Below are 24,994 nucleotides of genomic sequence, written 5' to 3'. Positions count from 1 at the left end.
TGTGCCAAAGCATACGTACTCTCACAGGAGTAAGTATTTACACAGATGGACTCTTAGGCCCCAATCCTGCCATGAGCTAGACAGCAGTCATATGATGAACTCTGAATGTATCTCAGACAAATGCAAGAAACAAGATTCCTGATGTCCCAGGGAAGATCAGGGTTTGCAAAGTAACTAGAGACAGATAGAACTGCTATAAACAGCTGCACAGATCCACTGAGGTGCTCCAGCTGTTTGGTGTTTCTCTTGTCAGCTGTGCAGGATGGCTGATGAGCTTCAGCTGAGTGGAGAAGCAGAGTGCTTTGAAGTAAAAGCTGCAGCAGGTGACTGAGCATCTTACCTTAATTTGGTAACCTGCTGTGAATTAAGAAGATTATGAACCACCCCTGTATGAATGATCCGGGTTGTACTATAGTTTACTAGAAGGAATGGTCTCATGGGATAATGGTTGAGTAAATCAGAGTGGATCATCAGGTCATCAAAAGTATTTCATGACAATCCCCCAAAATGACAGAAATAGCATGTTCTCCCAAATATATCCAGTTTTGCCATAAGTCTATATTTCTATCCAACAGTGAAATGTAATTTTTGACACAACTTAAGGAAGGATTTGAAGTGGGGGAGAGAGAGAGAGAGATGGGGGAAATTGAAAGGCAGACTGTAGCTCCAGCCTGGGAGAAGCATGGAACCAGGAGTGATGGGAAAGACAAAGGGAGCATCAAGAGGGAGAGTGTTGAGGAGTGCATGGAGCAGAGTAGAAGGAAATGAGATCAAAATAAATGAAGGTGTAAGACTGTACAGGATTTTAAAGTTGAGGCAGACGTCCTAAGATGAGGGGGGTTTTTTCCCATTTTAATACGGGGTGGGGGAAAATACCCCTTGTCTTAGAATTGAGTACAAGGGCTGTGGGAGGGCAGGCAGCTGCTGCGGCTCAGGCACCAGCCCCTACCCAGGGCTGGGGCTGCAGCCATAGCTGTAGCTGTGCCTGCTCCTTCGTCCCCACTGCAGCCTTGTCATATCCCCACTCTCATATCCTGCAGCCTCTTACCCCATCTCTCCCCCCACTAGCACAGCCTCTGCTCCCCACCTGTTCCTCTCTTCCCTGCTTATCTTTGCACCATGCAAGCAATCTCCTTGCATGCTGGAGCCTGAGGCACTGGGTCTGGCCCCAGCCCAGCTGGTACCAGTGGTGCACAGCCCACATGACTGCTACAGGGGCTGAGCTGGGCCCAGAGGCCATGCTCCATGCCCCAGGCTAGAACAGCAACTGAGTCTGCCAGCATGGAACAAAGGTAAGGGGGAGGAACGGGAGCAGAATCTAATTATTGTGGAGTTGTCTTAAATTCAGATTCATCTTAAATTTGAGTAAGTATGGGATATTTTGAACTGTATATATCAGGAAGCCAAAACCAATACTAGAATCACAGCTGTGATCAGAATAACCTTATCAAAGGAAGGAGACTTTAGCAGCAGAGTAGTAGAGAGGAGTGGCCAAAGAGAAGAAAGTTGGAGATTGTTTTTGTGGTTAAAGATTGGAGTTAGTCAGGAGATTTGCATTCATTTCTCAGCTTTGACACAGTTTTCCTGCATGGCCCTGGGAAGTCATTTATGTCCTATGGCTCAGTTTCCTGCCTGTAAAATGCAAATACCACTTCTATACCTTAACCAATTCTCATTTTTGCTATTTAGATTGCATACTTTTTTTAAAAAACAAGTTTTAATTTACTATATATAAGTAAAATATATAGGTATATACACACTTTATATACAACACTTTGCAACTCTTTATATACAACACTTTGCACTGTAAGGTTCCATTCTCTGTTTGAGTCATATTGCTGCTTGTATAATACTGAAAAGTTTGTATCAAAGACAAGAAATGAAAAACAGGAATGAGTATTCAGTGTTGGGAAAAATAAAGAAACAATACAGTTCTGCAGCATTCAATAGGCATAGGTTAAAATGTAAAGCCACTGGTTAATGCCTTGACCTCATATTATATTTATCCAAGGAGAAAACTGAATAAGAGGATGCTTCAGAATGAATCATTCGATTCTGCAAATATGTTACTCAGTTTTGAAGCTGAATGAACAATTCATAAACCTATTTGGATATTTTTACTTGAACTTCTTTAGCAGGCCTATCACTGTGTATGCATCCTGTGTGTTCACTGTCTGCAAATATTTTAGGAGAAGTTTTTATTGACATTTAAAATATTAAAACTGAAGTAGACATTCTAATATCTTAGCATAAATGCAGGTATAGAAAGTTTTTAAACATGAGATTCACAGGACATCTTTACTCAAACTGCCCAGGAGAGCTCTGCTGCGTGTGCCCCCTGCCTCCCGTTCCTCCCCCTACCCATGGCCGGCTCTTGGGACCTAGCATGCAGGAAGCCCCACATACACATATGTGCACACCCCCCCCACATACACAATGTACAAGAGTAAGAGTTTAGTTTGAGCTATTATGCAATCCCCTCTATATACCCTACTCAAAAAACATAAATCAGGACAAAAATTATTTTTGAAATAAAATTATCTTACAGGAGATGTTTGATTTTTAGCATAGGATTTGTTTTTTATGTATAATTTGTTAAAATAGTATCTTCTAAAAGATTTTACATTTGCAGCCTTCAATAGCTCACCAAAACTCATTAAATGGCCCTGCAGCCAAAATAATTGCCCACCCCTGGCTTAAGGCCTGATTTGGACTCATGTCAAGGCTGTCCCCAGTTGTAAGTGGGCATCCATGGGCATCCAGCTATTCAGGCTGGAGAATCAAAAGACAGTGATGTATGTTTTTAAAGCAATAATGTATAAACATGAGCACTGGATGCGACGCCAACCACCTCTCTCCCTTGCATGCCATTGGTTATATAAAGTGCTATGCCTTAACCATACTTGCCCTATGGGCTGCTGGGTTTATGAAAACCTTTGACTTTATTTTTTAATTCCAAGAATGCAGATATGCCCTGTTTCCTAATAAAATACTGTGCACTTGAAACAATAATCAGCGGTCAATTCACAGGTTATCCGTAGGCTGAAATTGACTTGTATAAAACATTATTCAATGCAAAGCTATGAATGCATTTGTGGTATGTACAAATAATAATCAGGAGAAAAGATTGCATTTAATAAATAAATTGTTCACTACAATAACTTCACCCTAGTGCTAGTTAATATCCTGCTGGAAGGGACATTTGGATGAAGTTCTTGAATAGGCCAGAGCTTTCTTATTTCATCTGGTGCATGTAGTATGATTTAGCTTTTAATAATCTCAGCTGTTATTTTTCTAACTTACCTCTGGCTTCTTAATATTTAACACCATATCTTAATCACTCTTTGTATTTGTCACTAGCTTTGAAATAAATATATCCTTTTCTCTTTCCACCACTCTCTCCCTCCTCTATGCAGACACCCCATTCTATCCATTCTATTTTTCCCTTTTATCAAAAAAAAGATCTGCTGAATTCAACATTCTAATTCTGTCTCACTTTCTTAATCCTAATAGCCAATTAAGGCATTGGTGCCACAAGGTACTGTAAGCAGTCAGACTTCTGCTGAAAAACTTATAAGGTCAAGGCCTAAATTATGGTCACTGTTAGAGCTGTTGGAAAACAGGATGTAATTTTGGCTAAAGTTTTCAGTGTACATTTTGAGCTGTTTTTCATCAGAATTGAAAACGATCTTGTAAGCTTGTCACCACTATGCATATTTAAACTTTTAAAGTAATCTAATGACTGTCCTTTGAAAATATCTCAATTAATATATGTATCTTTCTTCTTTCTGAAAGAAAAGAGAATTTTCTTTCAGAAAGAAGAATTTAACAGTGCTAGGATTTTCCCAAAACAATGACCAAATGATGTTTTTATTCAGTCCAGGCTCTTTATTTTACCTTGACGACATAACACACTTCACTTCTAGATAATCTTGTCTTCAAACAAATGAGGGTGACACTGTGCTGACAACAGATCTACGTCTCTAGCCCATCCCTATTTCCTTCTCTCCAAACTAAGAACTTGGTCTTTTTTCTTGACATCTCCTCTTGGATATTTAGTTTGGGTCAAACAAATCTCTCTTTTTTTTTTTTCTCTATGACCTGCCTGCAGCCTCCATTCACAATCAGTGTAGACATAGTCTTGTATGTCTGTCAGAACTATAAGTGTGTGTTGTCTTTAACCCAGACCAGAGGTATAACAAACCAATTTTACACCCTGAGCAAAATTCCCCACATTTGAGGGGGCAGGAGTGGTCTCAAAGGCCAGCTGCAGCTCAGCTGTGTCCCCGTGCCAAGCTCATACAGCTGGGTGGCAGGGGGCTACTCCTGCCACAACAAAGTCTCGGAGAAGGAGGATGGCATTCCAGTTTACCTTCTAAGGCTGTGCTCAAGGTTTATCCCTCTCTTGCCACTCCTTCCCCCAGTCCTGGTACTGACTCATACCTCTCCCTAGGTCTTTCATCTGAGGCTATATCTAACTCCTGGAGATTCTTTTTGCATTATATTTAGGATATGAACTTTCCCATCCCTGCCATACCCAAAAGTCCTGGCTCACATCTCGGTCACTGTATTCTAACCACACCAACTGCAGGATTGTCCTGGTTGTGTTCATTCAGAGAACTACTGCAAAGATAATTTTCCAGAGCCCATTTGTTTGACCATGTTATCCACTTCTTTGAATTCCCCTGTGTGACAGGTTCATGATTGAGAGAGCTGCCAATGGTCAGTGTGCATGCCCCGTTCATGTGGTCGCGATGTACCTTCCTCCTCTTGCCCACTACAATTTGTTGTTTCTATATGATGAATATTTAACTATGGGGAGGTGGTGCCTATGATCACTGATCTGGAGCAGTTGGGTATGCACCCCCTCCAGTGGGGCTACATGCCTTTCTTCTTCTCTGGACTCACACCAAGCAACTGCCACCAACTTGGCAACTTGGGCAGGGCCCTGTCACACCCTGCTAGCTCCCATCTCTGTCATCTCAGACATAAGCTACTTTTCTGTACTTTTTAAAGTCCTTCATAGCTTACCTTAGCACTCCTGTGATCTTATTCACAATTGAAATAGACTCCGGTTTCCCATCAGTCCAGGATAGCAGTCTCCATTTCCTACTTGTTCAATTTTCAGACAAGTAGCATAGTGTTTTCTCCATGCTGCCCTTCCTCCTGAGCAGAGCTCCCTGTAAATTTCTGAAAAGTTATAGCATTATCCCTTTCAAATCCCTTCTTAAAGCTCCCCATTGCTTTGATGACTATCAACCTCTCATCCTACACTTAACAGGTAGGTTACCAATATTACTGCCTATCATGCCTCAATTCTGTGTCATTGTTTCCCTTGTATCTATTCTTGTATCTATTATTACTGTCTGTATCCATGTGTATTTCCCGTCTTCTGAGACTGTAAACTCTTTGTAACAGGGAACTACAATTTTTCCTTCAGAAGTTTACTTCGGATTTATGACTAGTGCTCTGAGTTCATACAAATAATAAATAATCAGTAAATATGATATCTACATGAAAGAGGAAACCGGAGTAGATTACCTTGTAAAATCTTCCATTTTGAAGTGTCTCAATTTCACTCATCTAACTAGCAAGATAAATAATTAAGGCTAGAGACAGAAGTTGCATATAAACCAGTTTAAGTGATCAGAAACTAGTTTAAACCTGTAACAGAACAGAAGTTCAGTGCACTAGTAAAAACTAGTAAACTAGTTTCAAAATGGCTGAAAGTGGTTTAAGATAAATCTGATTGAATGTAGTATCAGACTTAACTGATTCTGATCAAACTGATTTATGAAACTTCTGTCCCAGACCCCTTCCTGGTTCAAGTTAAATCACAGTCCCTCAGCATCCCAGCATGCTTTCCAGTCCTGGGATGGGCTATGCTGTCTGCTCCAGAGAGCAGGGCTGGCCCCACCACTGTGCTTCCTAGCTGGAGCAGTGAAGGCTGGCTGACTGGGGTTGGGGGTAGGGAAGCCTAGCTGGGGATGCAGCCCAGTCTACGGGGGGGACTGTCCCCCCAGGCAAACCCTGGCTGGGGTCTGGGGCCAGGGAGGGGGGTGTTAAACTCCTCTTCCCCTGCTCAAACTTACTGCTGGCTGCAACTGTAGACTACATATCTCGGAGGCATCTGGAAGCAAGAAGAGGAAGTGATGAGCAACCCTGCACAGCATGAGCAACTGGTGCCTCCTGAATTTGGGGGGGACACCCACAGATGTCACCAATGGCAGCAGCCCTGTCAGGGGGGCACCAGCCCTGCTGACAGCATCAGTGTCAGCTGTCAGGAAGGGCACCAGCCCCGTCAGGAGGGGCATGTGCACCCCCTACCAGTTGCCTATGCTGCAGAGTCCTAGTGCCATGATTCTGGACTGAATCAAAGATAGATGTCTGTTCACATTTGTTTCAATTTAATCTGTGCAATTTAGACTAATCTGCATAGACTGAATTGATTCAGCCTTGGGCTTTTTGACTGTCTGTACCTAGCCTAAAGGTGCAGTACCTAGAGAATAGAATCATAACCTGTCTTACCTGTCTTCACCCATACTGGTGAACAAGTTAAGAGGCTGTGACTTGGATGACTACACAGTCCAGTGGGTGGCGAATTGGCTGGAGGGTCACACCCAGAGAGTCGTGGTAGATGGGTTGGTTTCGACCTGGAAGGGTGTGGGCAGTGGGGTCCCGCAGGGCTTGGTCCTTGGACCGATACTCTTTAATGTCTTCATCAGTGACTTGGACGAGGGAGTGAAATGTACTCTGTCCAAGTTTGCAGATGACACAACGCTATGGGGAGATGTGGACACGCCGGAGGGCAGGGAACAGCTGCAGGCAGACCTGGACAAGTTGGACAAGTGGGCAGAAACCAACAGAATACAGTTCAACAAGGAGAAATGCAAAGTGCTGCACCTAGGGAGGAAAAATGTCCAGCACACCTACAGCCTAGGAAATGACCTGCTGGGTGGCACAGAGGTGGAAAGGGATCTTGGAGTCCTAGTGGACTCCAAGATGAACATGAGTCGGCAGTGTGACGAAGCCATCAAAAAAGCCAATGGCACTTTATCGTGCATCAGCAGATGCATGACGAATAGGTCCAAGGAGGTGATACTTCCCCTCTGTTGGGCGCTGGTCAGACCGCAGTTGGAGTACTGCGTGCAATTTTGGGCGCCACACTTCAAGAAGGACGCGGATAACCTGGAGAGGGTCCAGAGAAGGGCAACTCGTATGGTTAAGGGCCTGCAGACCAAGCCCTACGAGGAGAGACTAGAGGAACTGGACCTTTTCAGCCTCCGCAAGAGAAGGTTGAGAGGCGACCTTGTGGCTGCCTATAAGTTCATCACGGGGGCACAGAAGAGAATTGGTGACTATTTATTCACCAAGGCGTCACCGGGGGTTACAAGAAACAATGGCCACAAGCTAGCAGAGAGCAGATTTAGATTGGACATTAGGAAGAACTTCTTCATAGTTCGAGTGGCCAAGGTCTGGAACGGGCTCCCAAGGGAGGTGGTGCTCTCCCCTACCCTGGGGGTCTTCAAGAGGAGGTTAGATGAGTATCTAGCTGGGGTCATCTAGACCCAGCACTCTTTCCTGCTTATGCAGGGGGTCGGACTCGATGATCTATTGAGGTCCCTTCCGACCCTAACATCTATGAATCTATGAACAGACACCCCAAAATCAAGAATGAATCCAAACACCACATACGCACAGATATGCATGCAACACTCACACATGTATATACATATACACAACTGTCCATGCTAGTTTCTTCCTGGTTTCTCTCACATTCTCAGTACTTGGTAGTTGGAATTTTAAATTAAAACTCTTGTTCTTCTAGCAAAACTTTTAGACAGCTGATCACCACAATATACCCAAAGTAATGAGACACAGACATTAATTCAATTTGTTATAGTCTCCCCCAGTTACTCCAGAGGCAGGAAACAAAAACTGCAGAAGTTATGCACTGTACATAATTTACAAGATCTTCTTGAATAAAAAACCCAACCTTAATATAACAAGTACAAGGTCTGATGCATGAGAAATATATTCCAGTCTGCTTCAAAATGTTGGCATTTTCAAGACAAAACCATTTAAAGGGCATAACCTAATGAATCATTAGTACCAAAGCCCATCTAAATTAAACCTATAATAAGATGCTTTTAGAAGCCATCATTCCTCCTTTTTTTCTTCTCTGTACCTGTTATTCCTCTTGCGATGAATGTGAAGAAACCCATTTATACAAATATATATAAAACTTACTATGGCCTATGGGTTTGATGGAGTCACTCCCTCACGTGCCACCAGGGATAAATTAAGCCTAGTGGTTTTGAAAGATAGCTCTAGTAAAGTTTCTCTCTATTCCATGTGGGTGTTCAATAGTTTCTTTCTTTAGCAGTGTTCTGGGCTCCAGAATACTAGCTTAAGCATTGCATGAGCTTGTGTATTTGTGTTTTGTCTTGAGGGCTAACTACACATGTGCACAGGGTGGGGCAGTATTTTAATTAGAGAGGATTTCGGAGAGCCGCTCTAATTAAAAAACCTCACCGTCACATGTATTAAGACCGACACATTTAAAAATGGCTGTGGGATGCTTTAGCTAAACCTCATTCAATGAGATTTAGCTAAAGCGCCCCCATGGCCATTTTAAAACACAGGGAGGCTTAATACACATGATGCTGTGGTGACACTGGAGTGTTCTAACTGGAACACAAACCAGCATGTGTCTAGGCAGCTGAGGTGCCTCCTTGAAAGCACTATTAGTTTTCTGGGACTGTTTTAAATCATATTCAAGCCTTTGTGGGATTGATTAAAATAATGTAAAAACTGGTCCCTCTTTCTCCTGAGACACTAAGGAAATAGCTCAGGAAGACGAATGCAACCGGAACACGCGTTATTGGAATACAAATATTTGGTGCCATGTACAGCCATGGGTATATGGCTGTCTTATAGGGGAAGATTAATAGCTGTGGCCAGTAGCATAACAAGCAGTAGATGACAGGGGCAACAGTCCCAGTCACCCACTGAGAGAGGGAACAAGAATGGTAGCTGCTGCTTCCACCCAGGGCACAGACCTTGGCACTTAGACCAAGCCAGAGTCAGAAGCCAAATGCTAGGAACCTCTCTGATGCATTCTGGAGTTCAACTCTGTGGATAAGAAAAACCAAGTCTGAGATTTCCTCCAAATTACTGTTTGGTTTTAAGAAGAAGTGCCAAATAGAAAAGAAGTTCCATTTTAAATATAAAGCCTCCCCTGCATCATTACCCCCCACCCATGCTTCACCCATTCCTAATTAGTTGCAAGTGAGGAGCTACTGCAGCTGACCTTTTGTTGATGGATGATGGATTTTTCCAGACCTCCTCTTTGGATTGCTACATTCCAGAAACTAGGCAATGATTTCTGGTGTATTGGTCCCTAAGGACAGAACCTAAAAGATCCACCTAAAAAGGACTTTTAAGTTTTATCATAAAAATCTTATACCAATTTACCTACTTGTCTGTAGACTCTCTGCCTATGACCCTGGGTAAGTCACTCTGGGCTTCAATCCCCTACCTTTAGTTGCTCTTGCCATAGTTTTATGTATTCCTCTGTTCCACCCATTGTGGATGATGGAAATACCTGGGACTTCAAAACTTCCAACCTGGAAAGCATGAATAGCAGCTGTAAAGTAGCCCAAAGCCTTTGAAACCTGCTTTAAAACTAAGAAATAATTCTAAGATATAGCACTCCTATTGTGTTTCATCAAACAACAAATGGCTATTTGATTTTCACTCTCTCCTCCCATTTTGCATCTCTGCTAAGGCTGTACAAAGCTTCGGTCACTGATTTGATTCAGTGGAGATTTGCCCCCTTCGGTGGCTGAATGTCTGAATCTGAATTGAATCAGGAGACCCTTTAATCTCTCAAAGTTGAATCGGAACCCGCCAAATTGATTTAGAAAGATTTGGTGATTTAGACGTAGACACAGCTTTAAATGTTTTTCTACATGCCTCAAGGCATCAAGTGGCTCATGAATGCTGCAGTACTGGGGTAGATGGAGCGTCCCACAGAAGCACTGTGCACTCAGCAGCAGGGGTTTGGGTTGTAGCCATGTTGGTCTAAGGACATAGGCAGACAAGGTTCCTTGGATGAATTTGATATCTTTTATTAAACCAACCCAAATGGTTGGAGAATAGTTATTAAGCAAGCTTTCAGGTTCAAAAACCCTTCATCAGGCTAAGGAAGCTTCAGCAATTGGTGTGTGCTTTTCCTGGATGGAATGAAGAGCACACACCAACTGCTGAAGCTTCCTTAGCCTGACGAAGGGTTTTTGAACCCGAAAGCTTGCTTAATAACTATTCTCCAACCATTTGGGTTGGTCTAATAAAAGATATCAAATTCACCCAAGGAACCTTGCCTGCCTGTGCACTCAGCAGTGCACTCAACAGCAGACCCAGAAGCGGATCAGTAGCACTTCCGGTCCACTTCTGCATCCGCGGGGGAGTGCGCTGTGGGGGGCCCCCCCATGACCCCTACGGCTCGGTGACTGGTGCCTGCTGGGCCTGGAGGGGTACCCGGGGTCCCCCGCAGCCAATCGCTGAGCTGGGAGGGTGTGGCGAGGTGCCCCCAGCATGCTCCCCGGTGGACCTGGAAGTGGACCAGAAGTACTTCCGGTCCACTTCTGGGTTCACCACTGAGCATGTGGGGGGCCCCCCCCATGCTCTTGTGGGATGCTCCATCTGCCCCATCATTGCAGAATTCACAAGCCATGCCTAGTACCTTGGGGTATATAGAAAAAACATTTAAAGCTGTGTCTATAGCCAAATTGTTGATTCTCTGAATCAGTATCGAATGTTCAGATTTGGATTCAGCCGGATCGAATCAGGGACAGTGATCCGAATCAACACCCCTAATCTCTGCTACCAACGTTGGAAATTGTCCACATCAAAGTTTGGTTTGGCCCATGATAGAGGTAGGATGGTACTTTCAAAGGTGCCTAAGACCCCTGACAGATGTTAAAGTAAAGGTGTGATGGGAATTTGATACAGTGTTTCAACAATCATGTTTCCTCAGTGTATGGCAAGAGATAAAATTGTGGAATTCCACATCAGATCCCATTGCACCATATTGCTGGTACAGGGGGAGCCTGAGCTCCTGCACCAGCAAGTAGCAAGCTTGGCTCCCAGCTGGGAAAGTACACTATGCACTCCCAGGACTGGGAGCCCTGGTCAGCTGTTAATCATGTCTTAAATGTAACATCTGTCAGAAACTAAGTAATTTAGCAGGTCCTGGCTCCTAAATAATGTTGGTGCTTCTGAAACCTCCACCCATCAAGATCAACTTCAAACCAGTGGGACAGATTAGAAACATACCATCCAAACTTGTCAGTGAACGGCTGCTAGGTTTTGGAATTAGCTCACCTTTACTGACACACACTCACATATGAGGTAAAACCTGCTACTAATTTCCAACAGAATATCTAACTCCACCAGTCAGCCAAGGATCCCAAATGCTAACTTCTCTTCATTTTTACTTTCAATTTTATGTATATTGGTGACAACAAAGATGGAACAGAATTCTCCAAGGGTCAGTAAGAGGTGAATACTAATAAGGAGACACATTCTTTATATTTTTGCTGGTTTTAATGATTGAAGAAGGATAAAAATGAGCAAAGTAAAAAAAAACTGACTCTATGGAGGAGGAATGGGTGATAGCTTCACGGTATGGTTTGTTAGAGAGGGGAGGAAACTACCAAGGAAAGCAGTGGAAGTACTATTGAGTCATTTAGCTGGACAAAGCACTGAATAATATTTGGTACAAAACAATCTTCCATTGGCAGAGACAGCTAGATTAGATAGTATTACATTCTTTTCCACCTCTACATTTGATTAATCTCTGTGCGAGAGTAGGGTTTTGGCTTTTTTTAGAGCAACACAACCTACAGTGATAGTATTGTGGTTACTTTACAGTAAACTGCAGTAAGTTAGCTCTTCCACAAATCTAAAATTTCCTAGGAATGCAGAGTTCTAAGAAAAAGTAAGATCTATCCAAGCAGAACAGGAGTCTGGAACTTTTAGTTTCCACTGCCAAGGAACAGGTCTCCTGAAACTAGTAAGTTCTGCTGCCAAGGAGTATGCCTTAGTTTTTGGAAGGGTTGAACAGAATGTGCTCAGCCAGAACCACACATCATTTCATTTTTAGTACAGGTAGGAGAATTTTGAAAAACTGGCCTGGCAAGCAAGATCATGAGTCTAAAGAGAGCCCAATTAAAGTCAACAGATTCTCTCTGATGTGCCAGAAAAAGGCAAAGAAGCACTTAAAGGAAAACAAAATAGTAAAATCAGAGAGAAGCTGTGCACTGTACACAGGTCCAAGGCAGAATAAATCAGTACCAAAAACTGTAAATATGTAATGTATTTATTTCATTCATTTTAAATGATGAACAAAATGCCCTCATTCTGAAGCTTTGAGGTCTTGTAACTAATTAAAAAAATCATACCTAATAAAAGTTAAAACTACTAATTCAAACCATATAACCCCCATCCCCGCCATATAAATCAAATCAAGCCTTCAGATGAATAGAATATCCCTAAACATTCCTGAGCCATGTATGCTCTTAATCTACAAATCAGCAAAGATGATGAGCTATGCAGACAATCCTGAAAGCTAACCAATTTGAGCTCTTTTGGTCCCTGGGGAAAATACATTCCAAAAATTGAAGGAAAATCAGGGGAAAACAAACACATAAGGCAATTCTGTGCTGTGGGTGGCAGTGGCGCACAGAGTAGCGTCTGGGCTGCTGGCAGTGGTGGCACTAGCCAGCTGGTAGCTGTTATTTTTGCACCCTCCTCTCAGGTCAGTCTCTAGGGCTGCTGTCCTGGTCATGTTAGATACACCTTAGTTACATTACTGAGGAAAATCTTGCACTGTCTCTATTAAACCAAGGATTGATAGATCAAGCACCTCTGTAGGCTATATTTGTAGTTCTGTCACATATATAGGTAAGTAGTCCTTGCAGGGGCAGGTATAAGTCATGTAGGGCTTTTATAGTTCAAAATAAACACCTTCAGCTCCACTCAAGCTAAGAGACATCCCATGCAGAGCACAGGTGTATACAACATTCAACTACAGACAGTCACATTCTGTACTAGATTTAGCATTTGAATGATTTTAAGATGTAGCCCCATGTAGAGCACTTGGCATAACGACAATCTCAAAATGACAATGACAGTAACTGAAACCATGCTTAAAAGTACAATTGCAACCTTCTGAAAAATGCAATTTGGCCAAAAATAGCAAACCTTTGCTTTACAGCACGCAAGGATCCAAGATGATACCTATCTTGCGATCTTCTGCACTCCCAACTTTAAAAGGGGCTGAGGTAATCTCTCACCAAATCTCCAATGGGAATCTGCACCTTAAAGAGGCGCCAGCTGGAATTAGTTGATATATTACACAAAAGCTCATGCCGTGCAGAAGTTCTTACATTAAATTTAGAACTTAGACACTGGGGAAAGTATAATTTTTTTCAGAATCCTTGGCTCTGGGTGATTCTTGCACTACAATACTTCTTCCCAGTTACCAGCATCATTTCACTTGTCTGGATTAACTCTCAACTATTTTACTTTGAGCCATGCCACTGTCTCAACCAAATCTGACCTTCATAATGTATTTAGTTGCATCATGGAGATCAGATGAAAAAGGGACAAAGAACTAGATGTCACTAGAACACTGATGTTAGACAGCAAATCTCCCCTTCTTACTACTGGAAAACACTGAATAAAAGTGGTGACAGGATGAGAACTCTAAAGATTTCGACATGTAGCACCTTTGGGGCAGAAAATCAAATTGTTCAAAATTACCATCTGTGACCTTTTACAAAAAAGTGCAGCAATTCAGGGTTTTCTGACAAGTCAGTGCTACCGGTTAAACATCAGTAGAGGTAACTGGACTAACTAAGGTGATGGACAAATGTATATTTTTAGCAGCTTTAAAAAAGGGTGGGGGCAGTGCCAGATTTAGGCTTAAATTACTTAAACTACAGTTTCAGGCCTCGCAACATGAGGGGCTTCTAAATAAGGAAAAAAACTGGACATTTTCATTCTAATATGACAAAAAATATATATGGCTTCACAATTATTATTCATCATGAGTTCATAAACTCATGCAGAAATAATAATTAATCTTAAAATTTCATGCAAATCCATTTTTGTAGATGTCATGGATTATTTTTATCATATGAGGCCTCTTAAACTGGACATAGTTTTGGGCCTCAGCAAGTCATAATCTGGCACTGGATTAGGGAGCTACTCTTTGGGTCAGGGTATGACACCTTTATTTATCACCAGAAAAATATCATCAACCACTATAAAACCCATTTCCCAAACTGGATGAAAATCCCGGTTGACTAGAAGCATCAAGGGAATCAAAAACTGCCATAGCCTTCTGGAAAAGCTCCTGATCTATGAATATCCCACAGTTGAGAAAACTTGTCTCAGACCATCTACTTGCTACAATCAAAGGCATAGAAAATGTCTAAAAAAATGAGGAGTTTATAAACTTTTTCAACTCGTTGTCCTTTGTCATGTTTCCAGTGGGACTGCCTTTTACCTCTCAACTTAAAATAGCATACATCCTGCTGCAGCAGACACAATAAGTGACTGTGTTCTTAATTTCACAGTTATGGGAGAAGTAAACATGATAGCTACTTCTCAACAATGTTGAAAATATATAACATGCTGGAGAAAAGTCCAAACTAAGTAATTTGAATTCAGACTTAGCCAAAATTGGAGGTGGTTCCCATCCAGTGCTCTGGTTTGGATCCATTCATAATTACAGAGTGTTTTAATTACAGAGTTTTTCTTTGTTTGGACTTAATCTACATTTGCTCCTTTGTGCAATTCTGATGCTGAAGCACCTTTTCAAACAAATATGCATAGCCTTCCACCTAAAATTTTTACATTCTAAGCAGATCATAATATAGTGGCCTTATTCTGAATATTATTCTGTGGTCTTAATAGTTCTACTTGGTCCTAAATAGGAGTACTTTAAAATTGGATGGCAGATTCAGAACCCAAGAGGTAACTGTTCATGTTTCAATGAGGTTGTCAGATGTATCATGTCACAGGACATAGAGGGGTGGTATCCAATCTCCCCAAAATTATTGAACCATATCACCCTATGTATATAACGCTGAGAAGTTTAAACCAAGATAAAAGTTCCCTGAGCTCCACTCTGCTGCCATTCAGTGGTGAATTTAAATTGATCTACTCTGAAGACTGGAAATACTGTAGGAGAATAGTTGACTGAACAGTTCTATTCTTCAGCCCTTTATATAGTAGAACAAGTTAGGGTCCATAGTGGACAAGAAATCTTACAGACACACCTAAGTACTACATGAAGAAATCATGGTGGTTCAGCAGGTGGCATATTCCTTCACCATACACCCTTATTAGCACTTCATAGGTACTAAAATTAGCATCATACCTAAACAGATATATAGGTGAGATTTAAAAAGAAATGCTCCTTACAAATTCTAAATTCATATCTAACTATCTAAATTGTTGGCCTAATTTTCAGAATTACTATCCGATTCATTTTGAATGTACATCAATATATTGTGGAATCAGTAAACAAGGCTTGAAGGGACTTCAGGAGATAATCTATATTCCAATCTCTTGCTTGGAATCATCTCTTTCTGTTTGCCATGGAAAAACACAGTAAAATGTGGATTTTCTCATTTTAAGGAGGTGGAATCATCCCAGTCTAAAGCATCCCAAACAAATGGTATTGCTTCACCTGCATTTAAAAACTTTAAATCATCCAAATGTTTAACTAATATGATATCCCTAATATCCAGGGATCCTGGTTTCCTCTGTTTAAAAATTGCAAATTTTCTCTTTTAAAAACAAACAAACAAATTCTCTGATTAAAAAACCCAAAATCCATGGTTAACATTAAATGCTACTATATATGTGTGTGTGTGTGTGTGTGTGTGTGTGTGTGTATATGTATCAGTTGAATACAATGTATTATTGATATATTTACAATGTTAAAGCAATTTGGAAGCCTGCCAGTGCCCCAATCACTATAATAAAATACATTATAAATACCTATACACTTTGGCATTTGATTTGGGGTTTTTTATCATTGAAAATCAGAGCTCTCATGCCTCCTTCACTCACTAGGATGTGGCTTCAGCTGTGACTGTTCCCTGTCACTACTTTGTGGCACTGAGAAGCTCTAACATGCTGGTATCCTTCTCATGCTGTTGCCCCTCACTTCCAAGACAGCCCTCCAGCCCTGCTGGCAGCCTTCACTCTCCACCCACAGCCCCTAGCTCCCAGGGCTACAAGGCCAGGGACCCAAGTCCACAGTCCCCTGGCCTCCACGGCAGTGCCCAAGTCCTGGCTGCCACCCGTGGGAGGTGGCAGCTACTGTGTTGGAGCAGAATTCAGAGCCTGGCTCCCCATCCCCCATGGGCAGCACAGCCAGAGCGGAGCCTGTTTGCGGGGCAGGTGCAGGTTTGGGCTCCCTGCCACAATGCCTCCTTCCTGCCCAGCTGCAGCAAGGGGCATAACTCCACACCACCATCCCTATTGCTGCTGGGCAGGCAGGGGGTGCCTTACTATGGCAGCACAGGGGTCCCAGTGCTGGCACCAAACTTCTCCACCCTGCTCTGCAGTGCTGCACTGAATCCTGCCCTTTGTGCCATGGAAGCCTCAGGGGGAGGGCAGCAGGAAAGAGAGCCCAAGCCTGCTGCAGACCCCCCTCCCCCCCACACACACTAATCTGGGGTGCACATGCCCCCTATGCCTCTCCCAGGACTGCGCACAGCAGTGAGGAGCCATATCCTCCACCCCCTGGATGAGCCATCTCCAGCTCCATCCCACTCCCTGCTCAGGCCCTGCAGCCACGTATGACTCCGACCCCAAGCCCCATGCCCCACACTAGCTGGAAGCAGCCCCAGCTCCAGCCCTGCCTGACTCCTTCCCTCACTACGGGGGCTACACACCGCACCCCCCTGCTGCCACCAGATTTATCTACAGCAGCTGCTCTCCACGCTGCCTGGTGGCCATGTGTAGGTATACATGCACACATGCACATGGAGGCCCCTGCCTGCCTGTACTCCTCCCAGCCCCTCCAGCCCCTTGCAAGCTGGAACTCTGCCAGCCTGAAAGGGGCAACCCACCGTTTCCTGTGTTTTTCTCTTTTCAAGGAGAAAATCTGGGTTTTTCTCCTTAAAATGAGAAAATCCACATTTTACTGTGTTTTTCCATGGCAAACAGAAAAACCTAGATCCCTGCTAATATCTAACCTAAATTACCCTTGTGGTACTGTTTGGCCATTACTTCTCATCCACTGTGGACATAGCGAACAGTTGTCTGCCATCTTGTTTATAATAACTAGACCTGTGCGAATAGGGAAGTATTCAATTTGGATTCGGCCAGTTCAGAGGACAGTGATTCGATTTGGAGATTCAGATCACTGTCCTGAATTGATTCAGCTGAATTGGTTTCAGAAGACTTAGTGCTGATTTGAAAACATTCGGTGATTCAGATCAGCCAGGGAGAGGAAGGCATAGCTGGGCAGCTGCAGGTTCTCCCATGGGTCCTCCAGCTGTGCCTGCCTCTCCCTGGGTAGGGGGACCCATGGGAGAAGCCCCCATGGCTGTCTTGCCTGGCCCCGGCCTAGGCACTCACCAGCTGCAGCACTGACAATTGGGGCTTCTGGGCACTTGTGACAGAGCCCCCCCACCACACAGCATAGGTCAGTGGGGGGCAGCAGGGATCACCCCCCTGCCTGGCACCTGCACAGCAGCTGCCCCATGGCGCAGGTGCAGTGTGGCTCAGCAGGGTGCCGCACGCTGCCTGGGAGCTGGAGCTGCTGGGGCTGAGCGGTGCCAGGCTCCAGCTGACATGTGGAGCCATCCCATCTCCCATACAGCACATGGCGCCCTCCTGAGCCACACTGCACCCGCACCCCGGCAGGTGGATCTGCGGGGGCTCTGCCCTACTGGTGCTTGCCCAGCCAGTGCAAGGGAGGGGAGGGTGCGATGCAGGCGCGGCTTGCTCTGGGCAGCAGCAAGGCATAGCCCCCACTCCTAGTGCTGCTGCACCTGCATCAGCACTGGGAATAGGGGCTCTGCCCTGCCACCGCTTGCCAGCCAGCCTGGGAGGGGTGCAGGATGTGGGTGTGGCAGTGCTAAGAGTGGGGGCTATGCCCTGCTGCCACTTGCCCCCTTCCGACTAAAGCAAGCCATGCCCACATCCCACACCCCCCCCCACCCTTCCTGAGTAATGTGCCCTCCCACCTTGGCTGGGCAGCTTGTCCCAACCCCAATCCCTCCCAACCCCAACAGACTTATCAGCTGGAGGCAGCTGTGTCAGCTGCCTGTTTAATCTATGGCCGAATCTCTGAAGTGGCCGAATCTTTTACAAAGCTTTTCCAAATCAATTTGGATGCTTTGAATTGATTCAGAGCTTTTAATTGGTCTCACGATTTGATTCAGATTCAGAGATTTGGCCCCTGAATCAGGCCAAATCTCCTCCAAATTGAATCAGCTACCGTAGCTTTGCACAGCCCTAATTATAACCTTGTATGTATTGAAGATTTACCAAATCTCTTCTTAGTCCTTTCTTCGCTATACAAAATAATCCTATTTCCTTCACCATTTTCTTGTATGTTATATGTTCTAGACTCCTAATCATTTGTTCCTCCCCTCTGGACTCTTTTCAATTTTTCTACTTTTTTCTTGAATTGTAGTGCCCTGCACTTGACTATTATTCTCAGTGGCAGGAGCAGGACTGGGAGAGTTAATTAGGAGTTAAGGTGGAAAAGTCTTGTGTAACAGGAAGGTCTGTCGCTTTAAGAGGGACCAGTCAGCTCTGTTGAGACAGCTGAGCTGCAGTGTGTCTGTGTAATGCAGGCATGTCCCACTGGGAATTTAACACCAAGGGGGCAGAGGAGAAACCTACTGACTGGTTTGCAAACAAGAGTTAAGTTGCAAACAGAACAAGGTACCAAGGAGGAGCCAAGCTGCTGTCCTGGAGTGAGAGCCAAAGAGTTCCCCTCCTAGTGCCCAGAACAGGGGAGAAGGGCTTTGTTTTGTTTTGCTATTCAAAGACTGTTTTATTTGGGACGACTGGCTGAGGAGTTTCTCAGGGAGCAAAACCCACCTTCAGAACCCAGCAGGCTAGGCAAACCGCTTACACACAGATAATAGAAAATGGAGATGAGCGTGGGCTAGGGGCACACAGGTAGATGGTTTTATAAGCATTAAAGTGTACATTGCCCTCCAGAACTTGCAGCTGACCCAAGGGTCTTGAGTCTGTACATTTACACTCCTTTGTTGTCAGCAAAGCCACTGGCAAAGCATACATCTCATCTCCCTCTCATAGCTAGTCCACATAACTACTAACAATTACTTAGCTTGAATATTAGTGGTCTGTATACCAAATTTTACTGTTGGTGGTTGCATGCAACATATACATACATACATATACATACACACACACACACACACATACATACATACATATATTTAGGGGAGGGGAGGGAAATCTTTTTTTTCATTAAGAAGTTACACTAAAAAGCCCGTAAAGAATGTTGAAGTTTCAGGGCTAAAAGTTAGGGGAGTGCCAGAATTAAGCATGCTGGTCTTTCTTTTTTGCGTGTGCATGACGCTGGCATCCTTAATTACATGATTACATACATCTTCTAAAGACTCCACAACATTCAATACACGGAACAGACCTGCTTTCAGAATGAATCAGGATTTTCTGGCGAAAGAGCTGTTGCAGAAATTGGAAGCCATATCATGACTGAGGCAGGGGTTAGCAGGAAGAGAAAGCCTGGTCTCACTTGAGTTTAAGTACTTGAATGCTGTCCCCAGAGAACTAGGATTTTAACACTCTTCAGAGTGATCCTTATTGTCTGGATTCTTAATGCAAGACATGGGGAGCCAGATCTGCAAAAGTTTTGAATGCTCCAACTGCAGCTGAAGTTAACGGGAGCTGTTGTGCTTTCAACATAAAGAATTTGTCAATGCTAAGTACTTTAAAAAAACCCTGGTTTACATGTCTACCCAGATGTAGTGGACCCTCTTGAAAAGTTTGGCCTTAATATTTTGGTGCTGCTGTATCTGCATTTTCAGAAAGGCTTTTGTGAAAGGCAATTTCATCAAAGTTTGTGAAGAACTTGGACACTTTAGTGAGTATTGTTGAAAAACACAGGAGAAAAAATTATATTCATTAAAGTGTTTGGATACTATGCCTTCAGTAAGGCTTAGGAGCAAACAGTGAATGAAGTTAAAAAGAGATACTGAACAATTACACTATTAATGAATGAGGCAGGGTCCTCTGAAAAAAAAATGTGATCATGTCAGTAAAGGCTGTATCATAATGCATTCATCCTTACACCCAAATTAAAATTGCTCAGATAGCCATCATTCTGGTATCTCTCAACTTTTAAGTGCTTGACTTTGCAACCTGTACATTTTAATATCATATGTTTTGTCTTTTTTATGCAACATGCATGAGTCAATGGGAGTAACCTTGCCTGGTGTTAGGCACTCCATGAAGCTTGCTGGAGATATCACCCTTTGTAGTTGTCAAACCAGTATCCTAAGGAGTTGTCACAAGGTCCCAGTAGACTCAGATGGAAATCAAAGTCTTGGACATTTTACTGCTGAGCCCCAGGTGCCTGTAAAAATGTTAATTTTCAAAAACGTACTAATGGATATGGCTAATTATTGGCAAACAGCCTAAAGCCATCCTGCTTTAGGGCTGTGATCCCATCATAACTCATAAGCTACAGAAAGTCAGTTTGGATCAGTATTTATATGTGAAACCTCTAAAGAAAGCTCAAGAGCTTCAAGCAGGGGTTAGTGATTCATTAGATGGCATTTCTCCCCCATAGCCAATGCCAGGACAGTGCCCCAGCATGGTATTATTGTATAAGACTATCATGGGAGTTTTCAACTGAGGCCTTGATCTCTTCTTATAATTAAGAAATCCCATAGCTGTCCTCTATCCCACCCTCTAACAGTCAAATTGTTAATACAACTGCCCTGACCAAATCCCAGAGCAGGTAGTTTTATTGCTCTAGATCCACAAAAGGAGATGTAAGTAACCAAGTCTAACAATTTAGGTGCCACTGAGATCCTCAAATTCCCACTCAACTGCCACCTAATACAGTAGGTCTATATTCATTTGGCACCTAAGTTTCCTCTTGTAGGCACAGATGCAATCAGCCAAGTCCTGACACTACTAATCTGTTCTAAACCCATGCAGAATTGTCTAGTAGGACATTTCTTTGCCTATCTCACCTGGGAAGGCCAATCCAATTAAGCATTCACAAATCACACATACTAAATATAGAGTTTCGTATAGGAGACATAGGATAAGAGATGCTTTCTTGACAGTAGCAGGTAGCCAGTATTAGGTCGGTAGGTAAGAGAGTTATTTTAAAATCCTATTCTACCAGATTTGGAGCAGGGACATGAACCCGAGGCATGCAAGATTCCAGGAGAATTCCAAGATTCCATGAAGTTCCAGGGCTTGGAAGTCCTGTTTAATCTCTCCTTTTTGGAACTGTTCTATTTTATATAAATATCAGAGCACTATCAAAATTGAGAGCTGAAAGTCCGATTGCCTTGGTCGTGACTTTTAGTTTAACTTTACAGCTATTTACAAGAGGCACCATGAGCAGGTAGTCCAAGCCGTGAAGTTCTGGAACAGCCTTTCAATAGGAATAAAGGGGGGCGGGGAGAGGAGGGGAAGGGAGGAAAAAGAACCTCCATATTTTTAAGATGGAGCTTGATCAGTTTTTAAAGTAGTTTATATGATGTGGTCATCTACAATAGTTGGGCTGGACTCAGTGATCAGGTGATCACTTCTAGTCCCTCATTTGTAAATATGCATTGGGGAGAGGAAGTGACTACCATGATGATAAGCACACACATTTGGAATGCAAGAGTCAGGTACAAGTCCTTGTTCTACATCAAGGCAGAGAGCAACAGCAATCGCATCTGCTAGATGGGTGACCTGATCACTAGACATAAAAGGATGGAAGTCTCTCTCTCTCTCTCTCTCTCTCTCACTCGCTCTCTCTCTCCCTGCCTCTCTGCCCCCTCACACCACTCCTCTTCTTGATAAAGGGCTGATCTAAACCACTGATTCCAAAAGTGATTCCAAAGGCTGAACATCCCAAAAGTAGGAGTGGAGTTTAGGCCTTATTCCTTTCCTGAACATTTCCCGAATTAGCTTCCGTAGCTCCCTATTAAGATTCTTTGAATCTTATTTTCCCCATGCATGGTATGAAGACCAGGCATATGTATGGATGAGGATTCCAATAGATGTCAAGGCACTAAAAAGGCCCTTTTGTTAATCTAGTCAATGAAGCCTTCCTAATTTTTTTCCCATAGTTTTGCCTCCTCTCCTAAAACCTGTAAGCTAACATTGAAGGTACAGACCGAAGTTACATTTGTTATGTGATTGGTCCCTTGAAAGCTCTCTACAGCTGTGCCCTCATGGAATTGCGCAGCTGCAGAGTGCTTCAGAAGTGACCAATTGCGTGACAATCTGAACCCTCATTACATGGGGGTAATACATTGAGGATTCAGATGAAGGTGTTCCAAAGCAGAGCACCTTCATTAATGTCTGTCAGAGCATGCCAGGAACAGAGCTGATATAGCCCAGCCCCACCCCCAGTGCTGTCTTCAAAATGGGAGGGGGAGAAAGGAGGGATGGGAGTTCTGTCCAGGTTTTTCCCAGCCTGAGCTGGAAGGTGGTGCAGATGGATTGGAGACTCCCTGAGGCTGGGGCCCAGACCAAACTCCCTCCACTCCCTTCTCCCCATCCTATTCTGAAGATAGCACTGGCACTGGGATGAGGGAGGGAGCTAGGGAAGTGTGGCTGCAGACACACAGTGGCTCCAAACTAGAGCTTGATCCCTCAAGCGAACATCTGTTGGGTCGAAGGGAACACTGTAACTCATGGCATTTTCTGTGAAGTGCCATGAGTTACAGCAGGGAGCTGCACATCTGTCACCACCCTGATTTATTTGTTGTTTTAAATATAGAATGGATGTTCTCCTTCATCGTATAAACTATGGCCTTTGGCAGATGTTACACTTATTCCACAACTGTGTTAACTGCATGATAAATGGCAATATGCCACATGTTCAACCAATTTATCATGCAATAAAAATGGCAAACCAGTCATAAAGATGTTCCTTTTTTATTGTTATTAATGTGGAACATTTTTGTGGCTGGTTTGCATTGCACTTTAAAATGAACATGTGGCATGGAGTTCCTTGTTCACCAGCTTTCTACAGACACAGGTATGCCATTTAAAGATACAAAGTGTGGGCAGCTGGGGATCAGGAAGATCCCCAGTTCCCAGCTCCCCGTACCCCAGCACACATGTGCAGCCAGCTACATGCTGCAGGAGGCAGGACACAATTTTAGGGATCTGAGCTAAAATTCTTCAGATCCCATTGCACCATGAAATTAACATCTGCCAGGGGCCCATTATTTATATGATGCCATCCTAGAAGTAAGAAAGAGACCTGAAAATGTAATGTAATAAGTTAAATATTTGTTAGGAAGGAGATTGCCAGCATCAAAAGCAGAATTATCACTTAAGGCAGGGGCCAGCAACTTTTACTAATATGGGCCACAGCTTGCAAACTGGCCAGTGCCCTAGGCTACTGTTTCTCTCTACTAGCTCCATTGGGCAGAGGCTGCAGTGCAGAAGAGAGAACAGCTTGCTGCAGAGAACAAGGAGGGCTAGAGAGGCAGGAAGGGATTGGCTCACTGTTAATAAAACGTGGCCCAAATCAGATATTTGAAGGCCAGATCCATTCTCACTGCTCCTTTGCAGCACAGGGGGTTTGTTTGACCCTGGAAGACCCTAGGGTGAAGAAAACCAGTAAAAAAAAAAAACAAAAAACAAAATGGGGCAGCGCATGTGGTGGCAGCGTGCACTGCCCAAAATGGAGCCTGGCTGGCCACAGAGACACTCCGGCTGCTGGCCAGGCTTCCTCCTGCAGGAATACCACAGCTGCAGCTCCCCAAGGCCCTCAGGATCCCAGGTAGAACTACTGGGCCAGCACGGTTGCTGGCGCCAGCCACCCTTATCCCACCCAGGGTAACTTGCCACGCACCAGAGCTCATTTGGCACACGCGTTCCCTAGAGACATGTTGCAGCAGCACAAGGTGTACCAGTGCTGCTCGTCCCCTAAGAAACGCATGTTCCCACTTGTCTGGATGCGCCCTGTGTCAAATCTGATGTGCAGGTGATAGATTGCAACCTATGGTTTAAGGAAAACAGCTAGTTGTCTTTTACAGATTGAAAGGTCCAGCTAAAAGCAAAGCATGTTGGAAAGAAGTCCTCTGTAAGGTAAACTCAAACTCAGGAAATCAGAAATCACTAGAAATGACACCCAGATCCCATAGGCCAATGTCTCATTGACTTTATATATCGTGAACAATCTCATTGACATCTACAGCCTGAGACTCCTGATTTCCCAAGTTATTTTTTTTATAATAGAACCAAGTCTTAAATCACTTAAGTGCTTTTGAAAATGTTATCCTGACTCATTTCCACTGAAAGAATGACCCTCAAAGCATTTTACGTTTCCTGCATGAATAATTTGTGTCCCTCTCATTTTAGATCTTTATCACACACTGTCTCATATATAGGCCTTTGCATTGAGAGGTATGAACCTAAGCCATCAGCTTAACCATGCCATTTTGTAAGTACGGGTGCCCTTTTGTTTTGTTTTTCCTTAAGGGTGCTGTGAATCCTGCTTAGAGTGCCTAGAACTACAAAGGATTGTGAAAGAGAAACTTGATCCCAGTCTGCAAACTTGCCAGAGTCTGCAGGTGTGGCTGTCGTATCATTACATTGATTGCTTTGTTTGTTGAGATTGAAATGGCAGTTTGTGAAAATAGTCGTAGTAGGAACAAGCCATCACCATCCTGAAATCCATAAGAAGAAAAATTGGAAATGTGTGTGAAAA

The 24,994-nt window shown here is 43.6% G+C and overlaps 1 long non-coding RNA gene across 1 annotated transcript in view; it reads left to right on the top strand.

Annotated features, from left to right (window-relative positions):
- Positions 1-1,074: 1,074 nt before the first annotated feature.
- The window catches only part of LOC109283603 (uncharacterized), a 24,550-nt gene continuing 630 nt past the window's right edge, over positions 1,075-24,994 (top strand). The window contains exons 1-2 of the long non-coding RNA XR_002090835.2: positions 1,075-1,292; positions 24,766-24,857. This is a non-coding gene — a long non-coding RNA (uncharacterized LOC109283603). The remainder of the gene's footprint in view (positions 1,293-24,765; positions 24,858-24,994) is intronic.

This window comes from Alligator mississippiensis, chromosome 4 (assembly GCF_030867095.1).
Source record: "Alligator mississippiensis isolate rAllMis1 chromosome 4, rAllMis1, whole genome shotgun sequence".
In the NCBI taxonomy this organism is placed as follows: domain Eukaryota; kingdom Metazoa; phylum Chordata; order Crocodylia; family Alligatoridae; genus Alligator; species Alligator mississippiensis.
The sequence above is the reverse complement of the archived record's forward strand: the minus strand, read 5'-3'. Positions and strand labels throughout refer to the sequence as shown.